At 49.9% G+C, this 18,552-nt stretch overlaps 1 protein-coding gene across 1 annotated transcript in view; it reads right to left on the bottom strand.

Annotated features, from left to right (window-relative positions):
• The window catches only part of CPNE2 (copine 2), an 89,507-nt gene extending 71,014 nt beyond the window's left edge, over nucleotides 1–18,493 (bottom strand). The window contains exon 1 of the mRNA XM_085315729.1: nucleotides 17,532–18,493. The gene's annotated coding sequence lies outside the window, so the exon portion shown is untranslated. The remainder of the gene's footprint in view (nucleotides 1–17,531) is intronic.
• Between the last annotated feature and the right edge of the window lie 59 nt (nucleotides 18,494–18,552).

The raw sequence follows: 18,552 nt of genomic DNA, 5'->3' as shown, positions 1-18,552 counted from the left end.
CTACGGATCTGCCTGACATTGGCCACAGCATCCTAAAGGTTAGCAATAAGAACAGGGCAAGCGCAGAGAGTCACGTTCCCCAGATACTTCCTGGGCTCCAGCCACTAACAGTTCAAGGACTTCCTGAGCTGGACCCATCTTTATACTTAATAGCCCTCAAATAGCTTTTGTCACCTGTAAACCACCGTGTTCACCATGTCCTGCAGCAAGGAGCTTCACCGCATGKGAGCGCACCCGCTGTTCTGCCAGCTCCTCCAGTGGGACACGTGTGGAAGGACCTGCCAGAAGCAGTCAGATCATTTTTTCTCCCTTATTTTAAAGAGGATGAGGGGAAGGAGGCACCYGCCTTTCAAACAAACTGCTACCTTGGGAGGTTTTCTTCCGACTCCTGGAAGAGAAGCACAGCAAGAAGCATGTTGCTCTGGCCACACTACAGCACTGTTTTAAGCATTAATGAGGGGGGGGGGGAATAATTAAAAAAAAAAATCATACCAGGTCAGAGTTTGCATTGCTAAAAGAAACAGATGTGCAATTTTCAGGGAAAGAGAACAGTAACTTCTTTTCAGACGGAGAATGAAGCACATGCTAGACAGTGCATTTGCCCTTGGCCACCACGCTCGAGCACCTCACTTGCCTTAAGGAGTTTAAGTCTGGGGGCATGACCACAGCGGCCACTACCGAGGGGCCGATTACGAGTTCTGCAGGGGCTCGGTGGCACCTGGGCCAGCTCACACAGCAGCACAGACACAACGTGGGCAAGGCGCAAAAAACCCACGCGCAGCCCCCCGGGGCCTGACAGCGCCGCTGCCAAATTGCACAACACACGCGATGGCCTTCAAGGTTGCTCAGAGCCGCCTGCACCCACCCTGCTGGTACCTGACCCGGTGCAAAGCCTCCCGGTATGCTTTTTTGAATAAATCACCGGCAGGGTGACGCAGTGCCGCCGAACTGATCGGCAGCACATGGCTCCGGCATTTTTAACCTTGGCTTAGGAGCCTGAATTGGCCTTTACTGTACCACTGAATTGCAGCACGACACGCAGGCTTTGCAGGGCTGATTGGTTCTGTAAAAAGCTCCCCGGCCCGTAGAGGACACGGCATGGCACTGTGCAGTCACCGTCTGTGCCGACATCTCTTCCGGAGCCGGGATCAAGGGCCTGGTTTACCTTCAAGGTGGTGGTGCAGGTCAGCTTATTCCAAACTAAAGCACAGATGCACAAGTCTCAGCCTGCTCTTCCCAAGATGTCTGGGCCCACCTTAGAGCTACTTGAATATTTGCAAAAGATTTTGCACAACACTTTCAAGTTGATGAAAGATCCCCCCCCCTTTTTTTTTTAATAAAGAATTTTAACACAGCATGAAGCCACCTCCTGTTTCCTGCTTCCTACTCACGCTCAACCCATTCCAGCTTCCTTTCCATTTTCTGAAGAAACATAAACAACGCGTGATTGGGAAAAATGATCCAAAATGTTTTACTGTGCTTTAAACAAAACATTTGGGGGCCTTTTAAAAAAAAATAAATAAATAAAAATTAACAGTACCATCAAACCTCAGTGATTTTTTTCCCCATTAAAGAAATCAACACACTTATATTCACTGAAAACGCAAGGTGTATTTGAAGTAGCCCCAAAAGTAGCAATATCCGTCACCGTACTGAATTATGGAAAGCCTCACTGTGTCCTTCTCCGGAAGCCTTCTCCCCTCTGTGAAAAACTATCAGGCATTTTTATAACACTTAACAGAAYGTAGCCCTGACTCAGTTTACCCACTCAGGATACTCCGCTACAGTCTTAGTAAAGTGAAGAAACAAATTGCTTTCCTGGAAGTGGAAAATCAGAGAGATTGCAATCAGTCACGTAAATGTGGGTCCATAAAAAGGATATCTTCTAGCTTGCTGACGGATGGAGTTAGCCCAGAGACCCAGCAGGAGAGCAGCGATGCCCAGGGGAGGGAGAAGAACGGGTGAACGCTGCTTGTCAGAAGATTGAAACAACTGGAGTAAAGCATTAGGGCACAGAAATGGGTTGCCTACGGCAGCAGCAAAGATGAAATACAGCATGCTCAGAACCTCACTACCTTTTCAAAGCATGTGCAACTCATCACATACAGCCCCAATCCGCGCATCCCCGCTTGTCCCATCAAGAGCAAGCCTTATCCTGCAAAAACCTTCAGTGATACGGTAAACGCCAATTCCTGCAGGCAAGAGCACTGGAGGAAGCACAAAAGAGGTGTTGTCACACGGAAACACAGCCTGGATCYGCAGCCTGTCCTCCAGAACACCAGGCTGGGAGGGCTCCTGGCCTCCTGGGGCTAGCGTGAGTATGGACCTGAAGTTTGCAGAACGCAAGCCTGAACCGGGAAGGGAGCGTTCAGGACCCCCTTCGCTCAGCCCTGGCAGCAAACGTGACAGGTGTGTCTCCTCCATAAAACACTGCTCCAGGAAGCTCACTGCAATGATTTCTTGTTGGTACCCTCTGTGATCAGAGCRCTTCAATGCATTTCTCTCCTGTTAAATAGAAAAGAGCAATTCTCCCCTTTTATGGGAAGATGAACAACCACCCCAGGTACTCCCATATGGGTGGCAGGGCTTGCATTGAACTCAGCAGATCCCAGCAGGTTCAGAGTAGACCTGGCACAGAGGGGGAAGTACATGCTGGATTTGGCCAACACTCCCTTTATACCCATCCCTGCACAAAACGCTACGTACAACATCTATGGTTGCCACGATGGCACGCTGTGAGCAAGTCCCACAGCTCTTGCTAACAGGAGTTCAGAGGCAGAACAACTATATTGAAATATTTTGGGGCCCCTGAGAATACATCCCTACACTTTTCCCTTCCTTTCCAGCCCTCTACTCACCCTGCATCCTATCCATCGCAGATCGCAGCCCTTTCTCTGTGCTGGCAGCTGCTTACCCCCTCTATGGTGCCACCCCACAGCTCATCGCTGAGCACTTACCCTCAAGCACAGCAGATCTGGGCATGTTGTATTCGGAGCACATGCTTGGCTCTTCACTTGCTGTGGATCCACGTGGAAGRGCACAGACCCAACCGCGAGAAAGATTCACACATCCTGCCCCAGACTGGCACCACTGGAAACACAACYCTCAGTCCAGCCTCTCACGGAAGCATCAGTGGTCTCAAGGGCTTCAAGACAAAATGAATTCGTAGTTTCCCAAATGAACCCTTCCTGATGGAAGCTGTCTAACACTGCTTCAACGGGTAATCGCTGATGTGAGGTTTCATCGCACTGGTGCTGTGAGATCCTGTCAMAAGCAAGCAGTGACAACGGCTGCCGACGGGTGGCCTGGGCAACCTCACGGCTAACTCTGGCTCACTGTCAGACCGTGACAGTGTGACTTCGGGCAAGTTGCTGGAGGCGCCTGACCCTTCATTTCCCCTCCCATCCTTTGCCTGCCCTTGCCTACTACAATGRTGGTCTCTCATCGTATGCAGATACTTGATGTGAAGGGCTGACCACATCAAAAACTCTTATCTGACCTCAAACCTAGTAGAGCAGTTTCCTAAAGAAATGATGCTTAGGCAGTCACAGTTTAACCATTTCCAGACCTTCTTTTCCAAAATTGCGCCCTCTGGTAATTTCTGAACAGCCTTTTGAGGCAGATTTTAGCCAGCAATCCCATCAAGGGAAAGCTGCAGCACAAACTCAGCTCTTCAACAACAGGTGTCCACTCACTCAGGGCTCAACTGCAAATGGTTATCACGTAGCCCAAAGTCTCCAAAAGCTGTCTGCTGAAGAAGCTACATCCTTGCCAAAAACACTTGGTCAAAAAGCCAGAGGCTGCACAGATACCAGGCAGCAGGCAAATAAACTTCTCCCAGGTGGAAGATGATCAGCAGAGTCATGTCCAGGTGGTCACAAGTCCTCCATGCCATAAACTGCCAGTGGTTTAAGTGCCTGGAAGTCACAAAGCACAGGCACCTGCTGATGCAGCTCCATAGGCTGCAGCAGGCTTCCAGCAGCATTAGATCTGCCCCCCAAAGTGGGTTAATTTAAGCCCCTCTAGAAAGCTTCTGTCCATGTTTCATCATGTTCATAGCAAATATACACTAAAAAGAGGGAGCCCAATTTGGACCCCTTTGATCTATGAGCTTTCCTCTTCAGCGACACTTCTGGCACGAGCCATACCACTCAGTGTCTGCTAAAAAAGTGAGATCAGAYCCACGGTCTGATCCAGCGGGAAATACTGGCAAAATAAGCCAGATTTTGAGCTCAATCCATTCCTGCACTTCACATAACATTAGGAAAAGTTGTATCTGTATGTTAGACAAGCAGCAGTGACAACGYTTATCTGGAAATGCCTCAAGGCATTTGTTTCTTTTCTTAATTACACCTATTTTTGCCCTATCCAGCTGTATCAGTTCATGACTACAATCTCCCAGCACCCTGGGAGAGGCAAACATGCATCCCCGTTATCCTGCAGCTTGCAAGGGCAACGGAGATGGGGTAGAAGTCCAAGGCTCTAAGAAGAAATGGTGGCAGAAGTGGAAAATGAGCCAGAGTCTCAGAAAAGCACACTGAATACAAGCCCAACCTTACAGCACTCCTTAGATTCAGGCACTTTCAGAGGAAGATGCATTCGTTGGGCTAAAGTGTTCCATCGTTCACTGTTCTCAAAGKGAATTTTGGTTTCATACAGAAAAACACTGTTTCACAATATCTAAATGAATTTATCACAGGGGGGAGGGAGTGGAAGGAGTCTTTAATGGTTTGGGAAACAGTTTAAACACCTCTTCTGCAGTAGCTCTAAAACAGTTTGCATATGCTGTACCTGTCAGAGCCAACTATTCAAATGCAATGAAGCTTGGGGTGTGCCAGCCACAGGCAGGAGTGGATTCAGAAATGAAAGCAGGGTCTAAGGGGGCAGCTGTGTAATGCAAGGCTTAACCCAGCATTTAACCCAGTGACTCCAAAGCTCTTTCTAAAAGCATGTTATGGAAGCCAAATGAGTACGGCAGCTCAGCACATGACGCCACTCTCCTCGAGCTGGCAGCTCTCGGGCCCCTTGGAAGGCCAAGCCATACTTTTTAGGAAGATCCGAGAGAGCGAGGGGGTCCCTGGTGGCCTGATCCTGTCCCATCACCTGTTCCCAGGCAGCCCCATCCTCTCACATACTCATCCTGGAGGATATCACTCAGCAATGCGTACTATGCCTGCCCTGTGCTCCTGATGCTTAGGTGTGCATCGAAGAGCAGCTCCCATGTATTGCACAACCACGAGAAGATCTTCCCACACCACAGCTGGTCCAGTGAGGTGCACCAGGGCCAGCAGATGTGGAAAGTACATCCCTCACGCACATGGCAGAGCAATCACCACCAACAAGCAACAAGCTAGAAAAGATACAATCTCTGGAGAAACAGATGCTGTAACACGGGCAGCTCAGGCCACAGGAAGGCGCTGTGAGCCTTGAGCCATGCCCACCTCACACTCACCAGGACTCAAGTATAAAATGTTGGAGCTAAGAGGAGGTTCGAAGACAGTAATGTGTACTCTCACAGGCACATGCACACGCTTCAGAGTATGGAAAACAAGAGGCAGAGCYGACAAATTAAATAATCTGAAGAGGCAACAGCTGAGTGGGCTTGTGCATGCGAGAAAATAGAGGAAAAAAAAAAAAGCTGCAAAGCTTGTAATTTCTCAAGAGACAAATCCAGAGCAGGCAGGAGGCTGAGAGCAAGGCAGCAGGGTAATGTAGACACCTGGATGAGGCACTCAAGTGGAGAAACGAGTTTGATCATCCAGGCCATCAGAGATGAAGACAACTACCACCTTGCTGTATCTGGCGGTCTTGTAATGAGCCAGGCCCTGCAGAGTTGACTGAAAAGCAAATCACAAGATGCCCTCAGTGACAGCCTCGCCAAGAGAAAGACACATGTTCCCCTTCACCGGCCAGACCAGAGAATTAGAGGGAGATAGGGTTTAACTCCAAACAAACCTTGTAGCAGGAAGTCAAAGTAATCACAAAATGCCACTCTAAAACAGAAAATRGATACTCTGGGGACTAGAACAATGTCTTGGCTCCATTTGCACACAAAACCTTTTGTTTAAGCCAAAATGTTCACAGGGACCCCACACAAGMTTACAAGGACTGTTTCAAATCAGCCCAAAGCTACATTTTCATTAAGCTCCCKTTTCTCTAAATATTACTCAGTCTGGCCCTTTCTGCCATGCGAGCAGTGCAGAGAAGTAGGACAGAGAGTAACACTGGCCTTGCTCTTCCACAGAAGCTCAGATGGGGAAAAAATTATGTGATGACAAACATAGCTACTCATGAGAGGCTTCTCAATGGCATTCATGGCCAAGACAGAAACCCTTATGGCTCAGAGATAACTCTTCCAAAATGTAGAGCGCTTACAAACTAATCCAAGCTACAGATTTCTCACACTCACAAAGTGAGCCAACTCTACTGTTTCCAACTTTACATTTTACATGGTGCTGGTATCGTACTTCAACAGCGTGTTAAAAAGTGGAAGGCTTTCAACAGTGTGATAAAATGCTGTTTTGTCCTTGGACTCTGCTGTGTTGTAATGCCTAGATGGACTGGTTTGGGGTGGTGAAGGAGACAACAGAATTGGGGGATACAAGTCTTGYAGCAGAACTTGACAGGAAAGCAATGAATGGGAAGAGAACAAAAGCACAATGCAGAATTCACCTAAAAAAAGAAGGCAAAAAGGTCAAGCTTACTCTACAGTCAGTGGAGASAGACTGGCATCTTAAGAGGGTACCTTGTACTTTGCTAGGGGGTCTCAAGTAAATGGTCAATACTGCCCTCTCCATCAGCTTCCAGGAATCTCGGGCAACTAGCCTAACCCTTAGGTGGCTGGAGTTAGGCTAGATTAATTCACTGCCGAGCATCTAACACTTGGACAAAGCTCACAGGACTAACCAAGGTTGCACCCAGAGACAGCATTAATTCCAGCACTTCCTAATTTCAAGAGTTAGAGCTGGGAACATCCAGTTCTGCCTGCAGGAGACGTTATGTGCGTGGAAATATGGACAGCACAGAAAAAAAACATGGACCACCCTTATCGTCTCATACTCATTTAATGGCTGGCAAGACAACGGCACGGCTTTYCAAGGGGCAGGACATACAGGGATACTAAGATCTCCAGCAGATCACAGARGGACAGTTGAATCCAGCAGGAGATCCACCTCCAGACAGCAACAGGAGTGATAATGGGGAATGACCCACTAATCAACATCCAAGCTTTGATAACCAGAAGCTTGGGTTATAACTTTAGGACACCACCTGAAGAAAGACACACTTCCCATGCGAAACAAGGATTATCCTTTCTAAGGAATCACAGACCAGAATGAAACCAAGCCATCACAGTTAYTGTGCTTTTCGCTTCATGCCAGCTCAAACTTTAAAGGCTTTGCTTTAGCCCTACAGCAACAACCTCCTGAAATGCTCAGCAAGCACTCCTGTAACCTCTGAGCGGTGTTTTRCTGAGGCTGAGTCACTGGAGCAACTCAGAGGCTCTCTGCTGGGACCTATTCAGTGACTTTTATTCCCTTTGCAGCCTTGGGATGTGTATCTGCAACTCACAGATTTGAGAGTCCCATCAAACTTTCCACTGCCTGCTCCCCAGGTCTCACCCAGCCTTTCCAGCCCCATGAACAACTGCTTGCTACAGGGGCAAAGTACTGCTTCCTTGCCTCAGGTGACAGATAGGCGACACGAAATCCACCACCGCCATAAAACCCCCTCCAGATCTTCCAGTGGGGAACTGCCAGAAGCCCAGAACATTCAGTGAGAGACTGCTTTCCTATCGAAAGAAAACACAGGCCATTAAAAGCAGCACATGATTTAGCTTTGATCCACCCTAGGCTGCTGGTCACCCAGACTTCAAGCCCCTTCCCGAGCTCTGAGAGGTCACTGTCTCGGTGGAGCCCCTTGGTAAGGTCACCTCTGCTTGCTGCTCAGAGGAAGACAGGATCTTCCCAAAACCACTCCAGGTAGCCAGCTGGCTCATAAGYGCTCAGCCAGGTCACCACCCTTTCAGGCTATGGCTATGTTATGCAAGGAAAGAAGCCGTGACTCAGCCTGTCACACCCATGGGTGCTGATCACCCAACTTCCTGATAATGCTTGTTGGCAATTAGCTCTGTGGGGAGGACAGGGCAGAGCTCTGGGGAGAAGGAGGGTGGTTCCCAACCTGCTCAGGACAGATGTCAAGGTCCCCAGGGTGCCAAACGTGTAGCCGCAGGGAGGTTACCACAATTTCACTTACRCTGGCACTGCAGCTCCCAGAGGAGCAGCGTGAATCTCTGCTGTGCACAGACATCTTACCTCCTTCCATTTTGCTACCTGGCTTCTCTCCTCTCACTGGCTTAGAGAGAGCAAAGGACTCCCTGGCTGGGTATTGAACCAAGGCACTAAAACCTGCTGCTGAGGCCAAGGCGAGGGCCAGCGGCGCACTCAGGGTTGTATCACCCACATCTGTCAGCTCGTGGCAGACTCCCAGGGCAGCTCCAGGCTTGGGATACCTCTGAGCATCCTGCCAAGGCTGCCCTGGAGCTGCTGCTGAGGATGCCAGGTGGAAAGTGGAAATATCCCAAGCTGAGCCTCTCCCATATGCCAGCTCCAGTTCTGTTCTTTTTCCTCAAGGCACTCCAAAAGCCAGGTGCAAGGAAGGACCAGCTAAAACAAAATGGTCTTCAACAGATTCTGTTCCCTCCTCACAGCCTATTCTTGCTTTTTGCCACCCTTCCCCTTAGAAACCGTCCCTCGCTGCAGCTCAAGCTGCTCTTTGCATTACCCACCACGGATGGGGAAGCTCATCTAGTCCCTCTATGCTGACAACAGACTTGCACACCTGGAGACTGCTGCCCTGCTTCCACACAGCCCACTCCTCTTTCCCACGTCCGCAGAATGGGAACATCTCCCTTCCACTTGCTTTTCTCCCARGGCATTGAGCAAGGTCTGCAGCGACCCCATCCAACCCACACCAAGACGGCCAGCTTCCCCAGTGCCAGCCAAATCAGGGCACTAACAAATACAATAATAGCACAATACACTGTAATAATAGTGTAATAACAGGTGGAGCACACAAGACCCTCGAGGGAAAGGGGATTATGAAACACTATTATTTACTGTTGGTCACGCTGGCTGAGCTCCTCTGATACCTGGAAGTGCTGCTTAGCAGTSATACTTAGCATTTACAAGAGGCTTTGCAGGCTCCAAGTGCTTTGCAAGCACTGATAAATTAAACTCCACTTTGTTCTCTTTGCTCCCCTGGGACAGCCAACTCATTTTCTCATTACACAGGGAACCTAACTGAGGAAGCCAAACCTATGTCCTATGGGGTGGGAAATCCAAATCCTAGTAGGGCTCTCTGCAGCATGCAAGGAGCTAGATGGGATGAGATGGAGAGATGTCACCATTCACTGGCCAAGCAGGGTCTGAACTCAAGAGCACCAGGTTTGGGAGAGGAAAGCTCTACTCGCTCCACCCCACTTCTGTAGAGGCAAGCCACCACTGCTGCTGTTGGGGCAGCAGCTTAAYCATGGACACAGAGCCATCCGCAGCTACAGCATGTGAGGACGTGACCACCCTGTTTGCTGTTTTCTACTGACTTCCCACATCACCTTGGGCAAAGCAGCTCACCTCTCTGCCTGTTTAACAYCTCCTCTATCTTTCCTTCGAGGGTCTAATCAAAAGCCTGTGAGCTGCCTGGGCTGGCACAGGTAGGACACACCTGAAGCCCAGGGCAATGACATGAYTGAACTTGTCAGGAGACAAGCATCCACTCGCAGCAGCATCCACTCCACACCAGTTCTCCTGCTCTGTCACAGAATATCTCTGCCACCGCACGCSCCAGCCGGGAGCCCTGGTACACGCTAATCGGATGTGGGGCTTTGCTGCTTGGGCAGCACCACACTGAAGCAGGCATGACTGCCTTAGCAGAACACATCACCTCCCCGTTGGGATTTTAGACCATACRCAGGGTTATCAACAACTGGAGGTAGGAAAGATGCTTTGAAGAAAGGAAGAAAGGTAACGATTTGGGCAGACAGGAGCAATGTTCCCCTTGCCAGGACCCACAGGCGCTGGCAAACTCAATTTCTGCCTCCCCATACTATCAGTAGAGGCCTTGCTAGCATCACCTAATCCTTGTCTTTTTATAAATMAATMAATMAATCAATCAATCTAAAAAGCAACTCYAAAGCTGCCCAGTTAAGAGCCAAGGCAGCCTCTGCAAAYGTACCTCAAAACACAAACCCAACATCTCCACCTGCCTTTTGCCACCATCATATGTGGCGATGTGGCTGCTGGACTCCGGAAGAGGGGTGCCAGCAAAGCAAGGACCAGATTTCAACCCAAATGGCATTGGTGGCTTTACTTTGTCACTTTTCATATTTAGTCCCATCTAGTCCCAATTCAAATTCTGCTCTTGTCTGCATCTGGACAGCCTACTATCTCCAAGTGTTATCAGCCCAAACTTGCCTTTGGCCCCTCTAGATGGGCCAGAGCAGGACTCTGGCTGCTTCCCCTGTCCAAGCGGAAGCTGGAGCTACCCTCGGCTGCTCTGCCCCAAGTGGGTGGCCGGCCTCCAGCTAAGGGGAGCTGCCATTCCCCAGGATGAGGGGATTGGGACATGCAAGGGCCCTTGCAGCAGTCCTGCATTGGCTCTAAGCTCCCTCCTGGCAGGCGGCCAGGCCCATCTTGCAAGGCAGGTTTAGCCACACGGCCACTGGCCTGATCCTGCCAGGCTAATGTCTCTGCCGTCCACCAAACCGGGCTGTGCTGAGCTGCCATGCACAGTACTCACCCTGCCAGGGCTACACCACCTCTGCCTGCAAGATGAGAGCCCAGAGGACTCTTCCATAACTCCCAAATTCTCCTGGATTTCCCAGCTGCTTCCAGGACACAGTCTGGAGGAAACCTGAGATGTGTTTACACAGAAATGCAGCTTTCCTTGTACCCTTAGGCCTGGTTGCCTCCTTCACCCATGCAGCAGTACACAGAGCACAGGACCTGCAGCCTCGCAGAGGGTCTCACATACTCAGAGACTCTGTGTTCGAGCACGGAAATTGGCATTTTAAGTGCCAGAACAAAACATCTTTACATGTTTTTTGTTTTTGTTTTTTTGGAGCCGAGACAGCCTTTGATGCCAGCTAGCTGCCACAGACACAGCACCCTCGAGCAGAGAGTCTGCCCTGGGACTTCAGTAATAAAGAGCAACCAGATCTGTTCTCCAGCACGCGCTGGATGAAGTTGTAAAATGTCATAACCTGATTCACCCAGGCCGAGCACAACAAATCACTTACCAGAAAGCAGCCGGCAGCCCTAAAGAGCACAAGAGCTGAGTCTACGGAGAGGGCTATCTACAGAGGGAGGTGGCAAGATTTTAGTCTCAAGATGCTGCAGAGACTAAGCACATTTCAGAAGAGCCCACAGAAGACCAGGAACTGGAAAAAAAAAAAAAAAAAAAAAAAAAAAAAAAAAAAAACTCTAAAAAGCTATTTCCTTTAAACCTGAAAAAAAGGAGGTTGATTCTGAGGAGCAGTATCAGCTTACTCCACAAGCTGAGTAGGTGACAACCACGACGCAGCTGGCTAACGTAACCAGGCCGAGCACCCAGCCCCAACGGGGCGTCTCACGCGCATCGTGTGCCCCACGTTAACAGGTCGCTTGCAAAGCAGCGTTGTGGTTTCTACAGCGGTAGCAGCACCGGGCTCGCTGCTCTGAAACTGAGAAAGGGCAAGCGAGAGACAGGCCAAGAGCAGAGCGCAAGGGTGTCCTCCTTTAAAGACAGGCAGCGATGGCTGAGGCTTGCAGAGCTGACCCGGTTCGGGTTTTCATTGCCAAGCGCACATTCGGGTTAGCCGTGTTAAGACGACTGCACATTTTCGCTTGAATGCAGGCTTCCTCCGGGGCCCGTTTTAGGGAAATCTGTGATGTAGGGCAGAAAACATTGCGATGTCACTCTGAATCCTGGAGATCGCATCAACTCCTTTACAGGCATCTTGCCTACAAAGCGGGCCCAAGGAAAAGATTTACGCGATGGCTTTCTACCTGCTCAGGCAGCCCCCTCCCTTCTCTATGTGCAAGCAGAAAACGATCTTATGCATTTCCCACGAGCGAACGCGAGATAGATTCTGCAACGCCAGCTCCTTGCCGGGTGACACGCAGCTCCCAGTATACGCAGCACCTGCAYGAAGCTCTGTCTAAAGAGAGGCACATGTAAAACATCGAAATTTCACCTCCTCACGGCAGAGAGGCTCMTCTTGGACACATGCACTGCTAAACTCAGAACTACGCACAGCCCCTGTTTTAAATTTTCGCTTCTAGCCCTTGTATTARGGCTTTCCCATCACATTACTACAGCAGCTGTAAAATAGCTGGGCTTACTCTCAAAATGGGGGCAATATATCTGCTTCAAATACCAGTAAGAAAAAACATTACTTTCAAGTTTGGGGAGAGATGACCATCTTCATTAAACCTAGACCCCTATGAAATTTAAAAGAATAATGCAGCAGCATGAGAAGGCAGAGCTGTAATGGAAGTCAAGCCATCAGCAGCGCCTCTAGCAGCTGAGTTTGCTTAAAAAAAAGAAAACATACACACAAAATTAAAAAAAAAAACCCACACATCTCGGGCTTTTACTCTGCTGAGGCTCCCTAGGAAGGCAGAGGGAAAAAGAAAAAGAAAAAAAAAAAAAAAAAACTCTCTTTCATTCTAGTCTCTTGTTTGGTCTTGTTTCTCTCTAAGTCAACCAGGAGTGATGGACAAAAGACCTAATTCTCTCAGCTCTCAGACAAATGAAGCAAGAGGTAGTCATCTTCCCAGCCACCTGCAATCAGTTCAGTCCATTAGCAGTAATACAATGCTTCTCTCCCTGAGCCAGCCCGAATTAGGTGTAAAATGTTTGAGAGTAAAAGCATTTTTCTCTTTTTCTGCCCAGTATACTTAAGGCAGGCTTATTTAACTCATTAAAATCGTAAGTGCTTGCTTTCTGAATTTTGATTGAATTCCTCTTTCCAGCCAAAAGCAGCTCGCCATATATTGCCACCGAGAGAAAGGAAATCATCACTTAGGTAACGAGAAGTGGTTGTAACCGTTTTCTAACGCAGCACCAYGCCAAAATTACAACTGGGTCACTCCGGAAGGCTCAGCCGGCGGCCCTCAGGGTGAATCAGCCTGCAGGTCCCTCTATCTCAGGTCCCCAGAGAAGACAAGGAACAGCAATTCAGGCAGCAAGGACAGCCCCAACAGCCAGAGATGTCCTCCCTGGCATGCTGTGCTGCTGCTGCCAGGTAGGCAGAAAATAGATCTGCTATGGGGGAAGAGCACAAGGGGTGTCCACCCTTCCTGCAGCCGCCCCCCAACTGAATTGCATCCCTTTGCAAAAGTGGCAGCCATCATCTCACTCCATCCTGATTCCCTCGTATGGCAGTAGCCCAACCCCAAAGCAGGACCAGCAGCCTCTTTGTAAGGCGGGACAACACAGAAGGCTTTGGGGACAACCCAAATGTCCCATCTAATCCACAYGGCTGTAGGCGGTCTGTATGATGGGAAGCGCTTACTGCTCCAGGTAAGAGCAAACTTAGCGGAGTGCCTTTTCCACCGGTGCATGATCATTTCCCCCACAAAATCTAAGACAACACCAAAAAAAAGCACAGGGTTTGTGTCTGTGGCTCACCAGTATTTGCCAGGTACTTCTCCTGCTTCTGCAGTGAGCTAGGGCTGCAAGCTGGCCCAGGGGATTCAACASGTTCACCTTGTTCTCCCTTATCTACAGATGGAGCAAAAAGATCTTTGCACTCCAGCTCCGTGGGCAAAACCAGCAACAGAAAGACCGGAGGAAGCGACTATTTGCACTGCGCAACATGTCCCCAGCTAATTTCAGGAGGTGACGCACTTTGGCCAACAAATTTAATCACAACCAACATAGTCCTCTTATCCCTGTGCTTCTCTGTCCACATCCACCTGCCATCTCTTCCTTGTAGCTGTATCATAAACCAATTGGAACAAGGATYGGCTGTTTGTTTAATAGCCCGAACTTCAAAGTCCTTCCCCTAATAACATAAATCAAAATTAACAGGTAGTTTTGTGCAATGCTTATTTGCAGTGGTAGGCAGACACCAAGCCACTGCAACACTAGGGAAAGAAAACCCTCTGTGTGCAGSAGGGGTAGCTGAGCGTACAGGAAAATACAGTATCTTGTCTGCCACAGCCCTCTCCCATGTAAATTTGCTGATGTCTGATAGAGAAGATTTTTAGTCTTTCCATCCATGGAGGCATTTCTGTCACCTCTCACGTGTCCATCCACTAACTTACACCAGCTTATATAAACTCAGCATCTTTTAGGCCCACCCTGCATCAAACTGGGCAGAAACTGGTCAGAACAGAGATGCAAATACCCTGCACCACTGCATCCGCCTGGTCTCACTGGGGAGCAAGGCTAAATAAAAACACCCTGCCCTACCTTGGAAGCTGCACTTCAATGTCCCTAAGGCATGGAGCTCACCTTCACGCTGCACACAGGTAAAGCTCCTCCTAACATCGAGTGTAGTTTTTCTCTCAGTAAGACCCAATCTTTTCCTAAACGTATTTTTTTTTTTTTTATCTTCCAGCTTTGCAGCAGAGAGATACCGCCAGGCTGGCAGTTGACGCACTAAGCATCATCCTGATACGGATTTGTATGACAGAGAAACAAAACCCTGAATGCAGTGGTTTATAATGAGAATTAAGTCTAATAAATTCTTAACTCCTTTCCAATAGCTTTAGAAACTGCTTGAGGGAATGTAAAATTTGATTTAAGTGGTTACGCACTCCTGGACTAGCTGTTTAACAGTAAAACTTGTGTTCCCAGCTCCTGTGAATTTTAAAATAAGCCTCATGATGTCTGATGTTTCTTCATAAATCCTCAGCTTCTGGAATCACAAGATCATGGAAAATCCAGACCCAGGAGGGACGGTGACCGTTTCAGATGTGAGTTTTTTGCTGCTGGCTGGCAGGAAAGAGACAGAAAATCTGACAGTTCCCAAACCCAAAGCCTCAGAAAAAACAGTAGGCAAATAAAACGTACAGCCTTTACTGCCAAGTACTACTGTTTGTTTTTCTGATGCGCTAGCAACATTTCTGTGACTATAAAGTGTGGGCTCCTAACTCACCTGAATTCTTGAGAATTACTTTTTTCCTTGCTCCTGCAATCAAAACAAACAATCTCTCTGGCCAGAGCAAAGTGAGCAGCCAGGAAACTGAACCAAAACAGTAAAAAAAATGACGACTCAGTTCCCTCAAACAACACTTCATAGAGGTTTAAAAGACAAATAGCAGGGTTTCGGGAGGGTGGGGGGGAGTACTCGATTCTTTTTTCCATGCTTTTTTTGTGGTTTTKGGGCCTGCCAGGAACACAGTTTCAAACGCTTGTTTGACTCCACTCTGCCAGAAAGTTACCTTTTCTTCTCCTTCCCCCCAGCCTGCTTTTGAATGAMATCCAAGACTTTCGAATAATGAGCTCCTTATGAGAGCTGGCAACACTGAGCTAGGATAGCGGACTGCAAGTGTTGCTCTTTCATCAATTAGCCCGGTATTACATTCACAGCACTCCAGCAACTCCGGGAGAGCAAGCCCTGATTTATGGGCACGCGAGCGATTCTGGTCAGCTTTCCCCTGAGGCTAATACCCCGGGCAGAGATTTCCACTGAAGTCAGTGAGAATTCTTTCCACCGAGTTTAACGGGAGCGAGAGACTAAGTTATTAGTCCCAAGCTCCTAACAAGCTCCACTGTGCCTCCCAAAAGTGCTAACAGGCAAACAAAGCCAATGCAATTCCAGTATATAACTGGGCAGACAGGTAAATTGTGGGGTTACCAACAGCCGCTCCAGCACTACACAGCCCCGTTATTTGGGGGCGAAAGCCAGGTCGCTGGGAGATGAGGCAGCCAAGGGCTGCTGGGGAACGCTACAGTTGAAGCATGGCAGATACATCCTTACAGGGCAAAGAACATCTTCACTCAGCTGCTGAGCTAGAGCTGCCGAATCCTAAGAGGATTTTTTCCTAGGCAGAAATCACGGTGCCCAAGGTCTGCATCTCTCTCCTTTAGCACTGCCCGGCAAAGCGCCAAGGTCCTGTAAATCCCTGCTGGCAATGGTTTTGCAAATCGTACAACCTTGCCAGCAGTTGGGTCCCTCACTGTCCAAAGAGGTCCAACTCCCAAAGTAAGGCTGTTCCGCAGGGCTGCATGTGCTGACGCAGCTCTATATGATTTTATTTCTCTTTAAATCATCCAGCTGAATTCAAAAAGGCAATGGAGAGGGAGAAGCATTACAGCTCACCGCTCTCAAACACCTGTAGTCTTATTGCCCTGTCTAGGCTCCCAGAGCTGCATTTAGCAGCCCTCACTAAATGGATGCAAACCAAGATGCAGGGGCTATGCCACCCCCGACCCGACCGCGCTGGTCCTGGGAAGAGCACGATGCACACTGCCAATGCCTGCGGAGCAGTCTGCCAGTGAATGCCACCTCTAAGGGTAAGGGGTACCCAAGCCCTCAGAAGARCAGAGCCAGGATTTCTCAGCTACCCAATGCTAGTGCTAGGGGCTGCCTATACTGCAGCTAGTTGCACCTTTGAGGGCATCCAAAAGCCTCATCTGACGCTTCCCCTYCTTGTTATTCCAGCTAGGATGCCCCAGAAGCAACTACAGATGCTCCAGCAGGCAAACACACACACCCACCATCAAAAAATTGGGTGTCCCAGGTTATCGCATAGCTACAGGCAAAGCAAATGCATCATTTCCTCACAGTTAAAACAGAAAAATATTCTCCATCTACTCACTGCTCCAAACAAGCTCTTTTCCACATGCCCCGAGCTTTTGTTCCCAGTCTTCCTCCCGTCACCCCGCTCCCTGCCCCTTGGTGGGGCTCGATTTGATGTCATTTCTGGCCTGTAATAAAAGATTTTCTGACCCTTGAAAAGCACAGTTATGTCACACACTGGCAAGAGAGCTCAAACACTGGCCCTGCTATTACGAAATTCATGACTTGATCTCTTCTCTTACTGGTAAGTCATCCCTGGCTCCCACTGGTCTGGGGGATGCCTGTGTGTGTGTCTTCAAGCACACTCACACGCACAACTGGCTGCCAGCAGCCAAAGAAGATCTTTCAATAGCAGCAAAAGCAGACACCTAATCTGGCAGGTGGAAACCAAGGCAGGAGAAATGGGAGCAATATTCAGATCTGAGCACTCCAGAGCGGTGTTCGCACCAACCTGATTCTGACTCCAGCTTCTCCAGCAAGATTCAGGTGCATCTCCAGGAGGCTTCAAATTTGGGACTCACATTCATGGGGTTTTTCCCAGCTTTCTCCCCGACAGGCAGCCCAGGCTCTCAGAGAGGTAGGATCCAGCCCTTTGGAGATCTTTCTGCCACTGCTGCCCCAAAGCTTCTACTCTCGACTTACACTGCACCCTGCTACCTGCTGCTGCTTGCCCACAAAGTCCTGCAGCACACGGCCCCCACTGGCTTTAGCCAGGCTGCTCGCCTAAGTTAGGGTTACTCACATGAAGATTTATCGCATCAGCTGCTCAGTCCGGAGGAGCTGATGAGGAAACACTTCGCTGCCTGTCATCCTCCGAACACTTCAGGCTGCTCYGCTTGTCGGCATCTCAGAGAACGAAGAGTCTTGCTGGGAACGGAGCTCTTACTAGCTCCCCAACAGCCTTCTTCAGGGAGAGGGGCAGGCCATCCCCCCCCCGCAAGACCCTCTACGCCCCCTCCTCAAGCTTTACGTGAGCGCGGCGTTGCACAAAGGCTACCGCGAGCTGCTACAGCAGCRAAACGCAGAGCGCCAGCACGCTGCAAACAGCTCCCGGAGAAGAGCCTTGGCGCTCCCCAGCCTTCAGCTCAGCAGTTCCCCCCTGCGACTCGCACCCGAGCTGGAGGGGAGCAAGGGGCGCTTGCAACAGCGCGGCGCTACCGGGAGAAAAGAGCTACCAGAGCTTGGCCATCGGACACCGGCGCCAATCTCGGGGATCGCTCTTCCAGGGCGAGTACTTTCTTAAGAGCAGAAGCTCCTGCAGAGGCAGGCAACAGGTCTGCTTGGTCCCTCTGCAGCCCTGCACGTCCAGCGGGGATACGGAAGGGAACTTTCACAGCAGAGCAGCAACGCGCACGAAGGGAGGAATCCAGGGACGGGCAGGAAAGCGCCTGAGGTTTAACCCAGGGGAGGGAAGGCAGAAGGGAAACTGCACCACCCTCAGCGCCTGTTGCAAAGGGGAAAGCTGCTCCCCACGTCCGCGGCGGAAAGCCCCGAAAAAGAGCAACAGGCACAAACTGCAGTCGCGATATTTAGCGAGCTGCTGGGGGAATAAAGAGCGAAGAAAACGCTTCCAGCGGTGGGGCTGCTCGGAGCCGCAAGGGCTCGCCCGGCGACGGCTGTAGGGGACAGCGAGCGGAGGTGCCAGGGACGACCCCGCGGCTCCCCGCGCGGCGAGGCCACCGCCGACGGGTTCCCCGCGCAGAGCCGCCCCTCCGCCGCGCCCTCGTGTCCCGCCGGGGGGTGGCGGTGGTGGGGAGGGGGGA

This window comes from Rhea americana, unplaced genomic scaffold (genome assembly GCF_003343005.1).
Source record: "Rhea americana isolate MKP2758 unplaced genomic scaffold, rheAme1 scaffold_438, whole genome shotgun sequence".
In the NCBI taxonomy this organism is placed as follows: Eukaryota; Metazoa; Chordata; class Aves; order Rheiformes; family Rheidae; genus Rhea; species Rhea americana.
This window is presented reverse-complemented; position numbering and strand designations above follow the sequence as displayed.